This window comes from Hipposideros armiger, unplaced genomic scaffold (assembly GCF_001890085.2).
Source record: "Hipposideros armiger isolate ML-2016 unplaced genomic scaffold, ASM189008v1 scaffold_33, whole genome shotgun sequence".
NCBI classification, from domain to species: Eukaryota; Metazoa; Chordata; class Mammalia; order Chiroptera; family Hipposideridae; genus Hipposideros; species Hipposideros armiger.
This window is the reverse complement of record NW_017731383.1, coordinates 3,343,847-3,351,820: the sequence shown is the minus strand read 5'-3', so window position 1 is coordinate 3,351,820 and position 7,974 is coordinate 3,343,847. Positions and strand designations below refer to the sequence as shown.

The following is a 7,974-nucleotide window of genomic DNA, read 5'->3' as shown; positions in this document are numbered from 1 at the left end:
ATGTCTGTGAGACGCGCAGCGCTGTGCACGGCGGCAGCGTATGCCTTTGTATGACCGCACCACAGCATCTCTGTCCGTCCCGCTGGCCAGGTGCCTGTGGGGTGTTCTGAGTTTGGGGTACGATGAATATAAGATGAATGTCAGTGACTGTTCCTGTACCTGTCTTCCGATGGACACAGGAACCCATTGTTCTTGGATAAATACCTAGGGGTAGAATTGCTGGGTTGTCCTTTGAGAAGATTAGGAACCGTTTCCGCTCCTGCCAGCATCACATGGAAGCTGCACGTGCTCCCGCCCCCGCCCGACGGTCTTTTTCTTTGTATCCACGCTGGTGGGTGTGATGTGCTACCTTATGCGGTTCTGTCTGCATTTTCCGGATGACCCATGATGTTGAGCATCTTTCTATCGTTGAAAAGATTCGGAGCTTTGGGGAGCTGCTTGTTTAAAGAGCCTGTTCAAGGCCTTTGCTTAGTCCCCTCCGTGAACTTACCTAAATGCGACACCAGTATTCTCTGGTGGAAACCCAGTCCAGAAAGCCATGAAGGAGAAGGTGGCAGTCCCCAGCTCCCTCCTCTTTGCCACCCGCCCTTCCTGTAGCCCCCCAGCATGTCTGGAGTAGGGTTGAGGTGTCGTAGTCTTAATGCCACAGAGACATGGTACCCCTAGCCCAAGGTCACCCGCGTGTGGCCACCCGGTACTGCTCTGGGCAGGCTATTCATTGACCTTTCCCCTCCCTACAGCTCTGCGATACAGGTGAGCCACTTGCCCAAGGCCACCAACCCACAACCAGCTCAGCTGTGTCCTCAACAGGGGCATGACGGAGCTGGACGCTCATAACCCTCCATCTACTTCTGCAGCCCCACTGCTGCCTACTGTGTGCCGGGAAACACGATGAACCAGCTGGGAGCAGTGGGGCCTTCAGGAGCGAGTACTGGGTGGCAAGCACGGTCCCCCCACCTCCCTCCTAGCCTGACCCTTTGAGGGACCTGACGTCCATCTGTCTCGGGGAGGAATGAAGGATGAGGCGGTGCAAGTCAGCGGGCCTGGAATGCCAGGCCAAGGCAGGCAGCTTCCAGCCAGGAGAAGCAGACCCTGCTTGGCTGCGGGGGCTGTCTGAGCAGGCTATGTTTTGAGCCATCATCCCTCTTGGCTGAGAGCAGGTCCTGCAACCGTCCTGGACAGACCAGCCTGGCTCTCCCAGTGGCACACAAAATGCAAACCCCCGGCCCTCCAGGCCTGGCCTCTGGCTTGTCACTGTGCTGTGTGATGCTGGGTGAGCCTCCGCCCAGCTCTGGGCCTCGGTTTCCCCTTTGGTAAGGAGGCAAGTGGTGACCAGCTACCCTGAGAAGCCCTGAAAAGCCCAGAAGGTCCACCCAGGTGGTGCCATCCACACATGGTGTAACTGACCCTATTGGGCTCGGAGATGCTGAGCCACTTTCCGAGGACATCCAGTGGGTGAGTGACAAAACCGAACCCCACTTAACACAGAGCCTGAAAGTGGTTCTGATAAAGAAAGATGGGGGAAGTTGGGGGAGACCCCACATTCCTTCCTGGGACACCCCATCTGCTCTGGGGCACTCTTCACTCTGGCTTCACTGTGAGGGCACAGTGTGATTGCCTGCCCCCAGGCCCAGCGCTGTGCTCTGTGGGCTTGTTGCTGAGCGCCCCCTGGGCCTGGACCAACCCCCCGCATTACATGTCCTTGTACACACCCTCAGGCACATCTGTGTGCCCCTACACTGTCGCCCTCAATGCTATAGGTCTCAGGTGACTTATTAGACAGCCAAAATCAGTTAGTGACCCAGAAAAATGAGGGGAGAGGGAGCCCTGGCTGCTACCCCCCAGCCCCGAGCAGTGGCCAGTGTACCAGGGAAAAGCCCTCCCCACCTGGCCCATCAAACCCAAGCCTGCGAGTTGGGTGCCTTCTCTGGGCTTGCACAGGACCAATGTCACCCAGTCAGGACTGTCCCCAGTGGATAAGGCAGGCTGCAGGGGGGAGTCCCCTCATGTCCATAGCAGCTGACACAGGGCCGGGCATGGGGGAGACATCAGGAAGCCCAGGCCACGGGGCCAGCTCGGGTTCCTGGCGAGCCCAGTGGCAGCTGAGATTTCTGGCTGCGGAGGGCCTGGTTACACAGCAACGTGGCCGTGCCAGATTGGGTTTCCACTTGGATGGGCCCCAGGCCCCACGGCCAGAAGAGTGTTCCACATGGAGCCCCGTGTGTGCCCCACAGCCAGGCAGGGTGGCTGAGGAGCATGGTTATGCCACTGCCCGCTGGCCACTCTGAGCCTGTTTGCCCATCTGGAAATATGGCTGGCCTCGGAGGGGCCCCTTCAAGGCACGCTATGGGCCTTGGCTCTTTGCCAGGCCCTGGGCTCCTAGGTTCCAGTCCATTCCAGTAATAGTGTGCTATTAACAGCAAGGCCAAGTCTCTCACTCTCACTGGTCTCAGTTTGCTTGTCTGAGAAATGGGGGGATTCCGGCTTAGCTGGCAGGGGTGCAGTGAGCTTTCTGTGTGGTGACATAGGTCGGGCTATGATCATAGCAGGCTCTTGGGGACTCTCCCTTCCCTTGTCCTCTCATGGATTGGGGAGGCCAGGCTGTGCCCTGAGGTGGGTGAGGTGGTGGCCTCCCTGAGTCAGCCACCGAGAGTCAGCAGTGCCCCGCCCATCTGCACTTTCCCAATACCTCCCTTCCCCCTTCCTGTTCCCCTTTCACTTCCTTGGCTCATCTGGACCTCTACTCCCCCAACTCTTGCGGTTATGAGCCCCTGGGCCCAGTGGGGACGAGGCCACCCAACTAGAAAGGTGCTGAGCCCCTAACACTGACCACATCCCTGGGTGCCCACTCTGGGGCCTGGGACTTCAGACCCCATGTCACTGACTGCTCCCGGTCCCCTGAGTCCCAGTTGCCCCTCTGCCCTTTTTCACAGCCCAGGGACAGAGGCCTGAGGCACAGGGTCTGTGTGGCAGGGCCTCCTTGGGTCTATGAGATCCCTGCTGGGGTGTCAGGCCCAGGAGCCTCCAAAACCCCATTTGGCCTGAACCTGAAATTGCTGCTGACCTCACCCGACTTGGTCCAACCTGTCGCCCTGCTTCTCAGGCTCCTGTGTGGAAAGCCAGAGGAGCCTGGCGTCTGAGGGCTACCTTGACCTCTAGGTGACTTTGGGCCGGTCCCCACCTGCTCCAGGCCAGTTGCTGTGGGCCCAGGTGACAAGTGGGCTTCAAGAACCTTCTGGAACCACAATTTCAGGGACACCTAAGAGACCAGGATTCCCCGGCCTCCCCACAACCCCCAGACTGCAGGGAGGGTCTTTAGGCCCCAGGGATGCTCTCCTTCCCAGCACTAGGGGTCTGTCTGAGACACCTCAGTTTCTTATCTGGAGAATGGGGACAACTAGCCCCCCAGGAGGGTTAGGGAGAAGGAAGGGCTCAGCTGGTGTGTGTGTGTGGGAAGCCCAAGATACCTTGTTTTCTATTTCTGAAAAACTCAATCAAATAAGCAAGGCTGGGAACTCCCCAGGAGGGCCGGGCATTTCTCTGACTGCCCTGGGGGACTGGAAGAGAGAGGGTAGTTTTCAAAGATTTTTTAAAACTCTCCAAGGAGTGTCAGTAGTTCCCAGTTTCTCCAGGACAGGGATCCCCCTTTCACAGATGACTCCATCAGGGAGCAGGGAAGGCTGAGGGCCCTGGGAGGGGCTCTGGCTAGAGGCCAGGCCTGGGTGGGGACCATGGCGGCTGCTGCCCAGGCAAGCACACAGGGCCCAGCCCCTCCCTCCTGCCTCTGGGCCTCACTTCTCAGGCTGGTCACCTCCTGGGGGGACCTTCCCTGACTGCCCTTTAAGAAGCTCCCTCCTTCCTAAGGAAACCTGCTGCTTTCCTTCATAGGCCATCAGACTGTTCCCTTTGCTCTCTTGTTTGAGGTGTGTCTCAGGGATCACACCTGCTTTATTCAGGGTGTTACTCAAAACTGTCCGGTGCTGTTCCTCTCTGGAAGCATGCCTGGCTGGTTGGTGCTGGTGTGTAGGATGTAGGAGCAATGTGATCCAGGAGGTTTGGCTCTTGGCTGTGCCCTTGCTGTGAGATCCTGGCTGGGTTGTTTCCCCTCTCTGAGCAGGAAAGCTACAGCTGTTATGGTAGAGGAGGGAAGAAGTCATGGCAGGCTTCCTGGAGGGGGCAGCCCAAGAGCTAGCCTTGAAAGCTGAGGTAAAGTTAGGCAGCAGGCAGAGGCATGGCAAGACCAGCCCCTCCCAGGACCTCAGGAATCCTGAGGTCCAAAATCTCCTCTTGAGACCATCCTGGGAGCAGAGGAGGAAGCAGGGGAAAGAAGTGGCAGAAAAGAACAGGCTTGGAGCCTCAGGACCCATTTCATTACTGTGGGACTATGGGCTGCTGGCTGTTCTCTCTGGGCCTCGGGAGATAAGAGCTGGGGTGGGAGGAATTTAGACTTTGGAACAGTCTTTGGACCCAGTCCCTGGGGGCACTTCAGGGGACACTTTACCCAGGGAGGGGCAGTGTGAGGCCTGGGGGGGGCGGGATGGACTGGGCCTAGAGTCCTTCACACCTGGACTCTGGGCTTGGGCGTGTCACCAGTCCTGTCTTAGTTCCCTCATCTGTAAAAAGGGGGTGTGTTTGCTGAAAATGTTTCATCTCCTCATTCAGTTACCCTTCACTGAGCACCTACTGTGTGCGGGGTCTCTCTTCCCCTTCTTAGCCCCACCTCAGTTTCTTCCTCTGAAAAATGGAGCTTGGGGTCCCCACCTGGTGGGGCTGCAGGGGGGCTCCAACACCCAGGGCAAGGGGGCTGTTTTCCGGAAGAGGGTGAGGGTGTGCTCCTTTGGTACGGACTGTACATGTCCCCTGGCCTGGAGGCCTTTGCAGGGTGGGAGAACCGCAAAGAAAAAAAAGCACCAGAAAGACAGGTGGAGTCCCCATTGGCTGAGCCAGTGTGGGCTGTGTTCCTGCCCCAGTGACAGCTCTGAAACTCCCTGCAAGGGCAAAGTTCCCAAGCGAAGAACCTGTTCACTTCCTCTCCCGTTGGTCTCCTCCCCCTTCCTCTGGCCTGCTCCACTTCCTCTTTTCCTCCTCCCTCTTGCTTTTTCTCTGCAGCTCCTCCCCTCCTCCAAGGTTGTGGCCCAGTGTCCACCCCCAACAACCCTCCATCTGCCTAGGGTCTTTTGTAAGGGCTGAGGACACCCAAGCAGCCACTCATTCAACAGAGCAGGGCCCTGGGGTGGGACAGTGGATGCGATGGAGCCTCTGGAAGGGTTCGCTGAGAATGGACCCCAAGCTCCAGTTTTTCAGAGGAGGAAACTCAGGTGGGGCCGAGAAGGGGAAGAGAGACCCTGCACACAGTAGGTGCCCAGTGAGGGGTAACTGAAAGGGGATGAAACATTCCAGCAGTGTGGTGGGGTAAGCTGTGCTATAGATGCTGGCCCAGTGCAGTTGCCTTAAGTGAGGGGAGGGTGCATGTTGCAGATGCTAAAGGGCTCCCACCGAGGCGGGACCTTTTAGGCTGGGCCTTGAAGGATGCACAGGAGAGCACCAGGAAATGGCTGCTGCAGAGGGCCAGGAGTGTTCCAGTCTCAGGTCAGGTGGGGCTGGTGCTCCTGCCCCTTGGCTGGCCCCTGGTTAAGAAGAGATGAGGTGGCAGCGTAAGTCCTGCTTGGGGACCGGGCCTGCTCTCCACCTCATGTAGCTCCCTGGAGCCACCCGAGTCTCCCAACCCTTGCTCTGAAACCCTGGTCCCAGCCTGCCCATCACCCCTCCAGGCTCAGTGAACAGCCAGAAGCAGCCTCATCTACAGGCAGCAAAAAGGGTCACCCCTCCACCCCCCAGTCCCTGAATCACAGGGTTGGCAGGTCCCAAGGTGGCTGGCCAGACGCCTGTGACTTAGAGACACAGGCCAGGGACACAGCAGTCTGGTCCTTGGGAAGCAGGGAGTGGACGGGCTGGGAATGTTCGCCCAGGGCCGGGGTGGTGACGGGGGGAGCTGCAGCGAGTTTCTTGGCAGTTATCTGGGAATGCTAGCACGTGGCTCTGAGCCTGTGGGCTCTGCTGTGCACTAGGTGATGGTCACTCTTTCCACCTGGTTGTGGCCTCCACAACCTTCAAAGAGACCTGCCACCAGCTTCCTAGGCGGTGGGCTGGACAAAGCCACCTCTTCCCTGGACACACATTCCACTTCCATATATGGACTAATTGGTCACTGGTTTCCACACACACTCAGTGAGCACCTATTATGTGCTGCAAAGCCCTGGGCAGGCCTGGAGACAAAACAGTGGTGACAGGTCAGTGCCCTTACCTAAACCACCTTTCCCATTCTCCTTCATGACAATGCAGCTTCTTGTTGCCACCTTTGAGAAGGTGCATACTCCTCTAGGCTGAGCCACAAAGATGTTTGTTCCTCTGGAGTCCCATGGCCCCTGGGCTTCTGTCTGCCATGCACTGATCACTGTTGGCCACCATCTGGATACAGGCTCTGCCTGCCAAACTGGCAACTCAGAGCAGGGAACCACCCAGAACAGGACACCCAGGTCTTGCCCAGTATTTGGAGTGTCTCAGAGCAATAAAGAATGACAAGGAGAGGGTCTTCTCTGAGAGCAGTTGGCCTTCAGCCACTGTCCCTGCCACGCCCCCCTAACCCTAATGCATCTCCTGCTCATTGAGTGTCCTTCCCTAGTCCTTGGGGACCTCCAGATGGTCCGGGAGGGCAGTTCGGCTGTGGCGACACATGACAGAGGATGGATGGTGGGCCTTACAGCTGTGCTGAATAGTCCAGCCTGCCTACCAGCTGCTCTGGACACCGGCTAACGGCTCAAGCCTAGCCTTGTCTGGGTGTGACCAAGCAGCCCTGAGAAGGAGCCTGGCTCCATGGGAACAGTTTTCGGGCTCTGTAGAGCCCACCTCTCCCCAGGCCTGCAGCAGGGGAGGCTTGGAGGCTTTTTCACAGGCAACTAACTTCTAGCCACTGGCCCCTGCGGCCTGCCCTGTCCCTGGGGACTGTGGTCCTCTGACTCCCCCATGCCATACCATATTCCTCAGCTCCAGGGCTCTGAGTAAGGACCCCCATTTAGCAAGCTGAGCACCCCGAGTCCGGGGTTTCCTAACCAAGGCTTTCTGGGCAGTTGAGCTGATGTTGTCAAGGGGGGATGGTAACTCCTTAACCACCCCTCCCCCACAACTGTTCCTTAAGCATGCACCCACAGCAACCAGGGGTCCTCTCATCTATGTTGACCCTTTTGCCCAAGGGGAAGCTCACGGCTCATGTGACAAACACACCCGGAGAACCCCGGGGTGGGGGACACGGAGACCGGCGGCAGGCCGGGTCCAAGCCTGGCTACGCGTGGCCGGACTGAACACTGCCCAGCGGGGCGGGGGCCCACGGCTTGCACCTTCCACCAGCGGGCCCGGCTCCCAAAAGCGGCCAACGCCAAAACTCTCTCCCTCCTCCTCTTCCTCAATCTCGCCCTCGCTCCCAGTCCATCTCTCTCTGTTTCTGTTCTTTTTTTTTTTTTTTTTTTGCAAAAGGAGGGGAGAGGGGGTGAAAAAATGCTGCACTGTGCGGCGAGGCCGGTGAGTGAGCGGCGCGGGGCCAATCAGCGCTCGCCGTTCCGAAAGTTGCCTTTTATGGCTCGAGCCGCCGCGGTGCCGCCCTATAAAACCCGGCGGCGCGACGCGCAGCCACTGCCGAGACCGCGTCCACCCGTCAACACAGGCCTCTCGCCTTCGCCGCTCCTCCGCCGCTGCCAGTCTACATAACCTCCAGGTAAGGCCCCGGGCCGGCCGGGCGTACTGACCGGCGCCGGGCCTCGGCCTCCCCTGGGCAGACAGCGCCCCTCGCCCTGGCCCCATGCACCAGCACCCTGGCTCGGGGAATGGGGCTCGTGCGCTCTTTACTCGGGGCTGGGCTGCGCCCGTGGCGTGCTCCCAGGGTGATGCTGTCGGGACCGCTGTGGCCGCGTGCCTTTGTCC

General features: G+C 58.8%; 1 protein-coding gene across 1 annotated transcript in view; it reads left to right on the top strand.

The window, feature by feature from the left end:
- Nucleotides 1-7,659: 7,659 nt before the first annotated feature.
- The window catches only part of ACTB (actin beta), a 3,532-nt gene continuing 3,217 nt past the window's right edge, over nucleotides 7,660-7,974 (top strand). The window contains exon 1 of the mRNA XM_019637557.1: nucleotides 7,660-7,768. The gene's annotated coding sequence lies outside the window, so the exon portion shown is untranslated. The remainder of the gene's footprint in view (nucleotides 7,769-7,974) is intronic.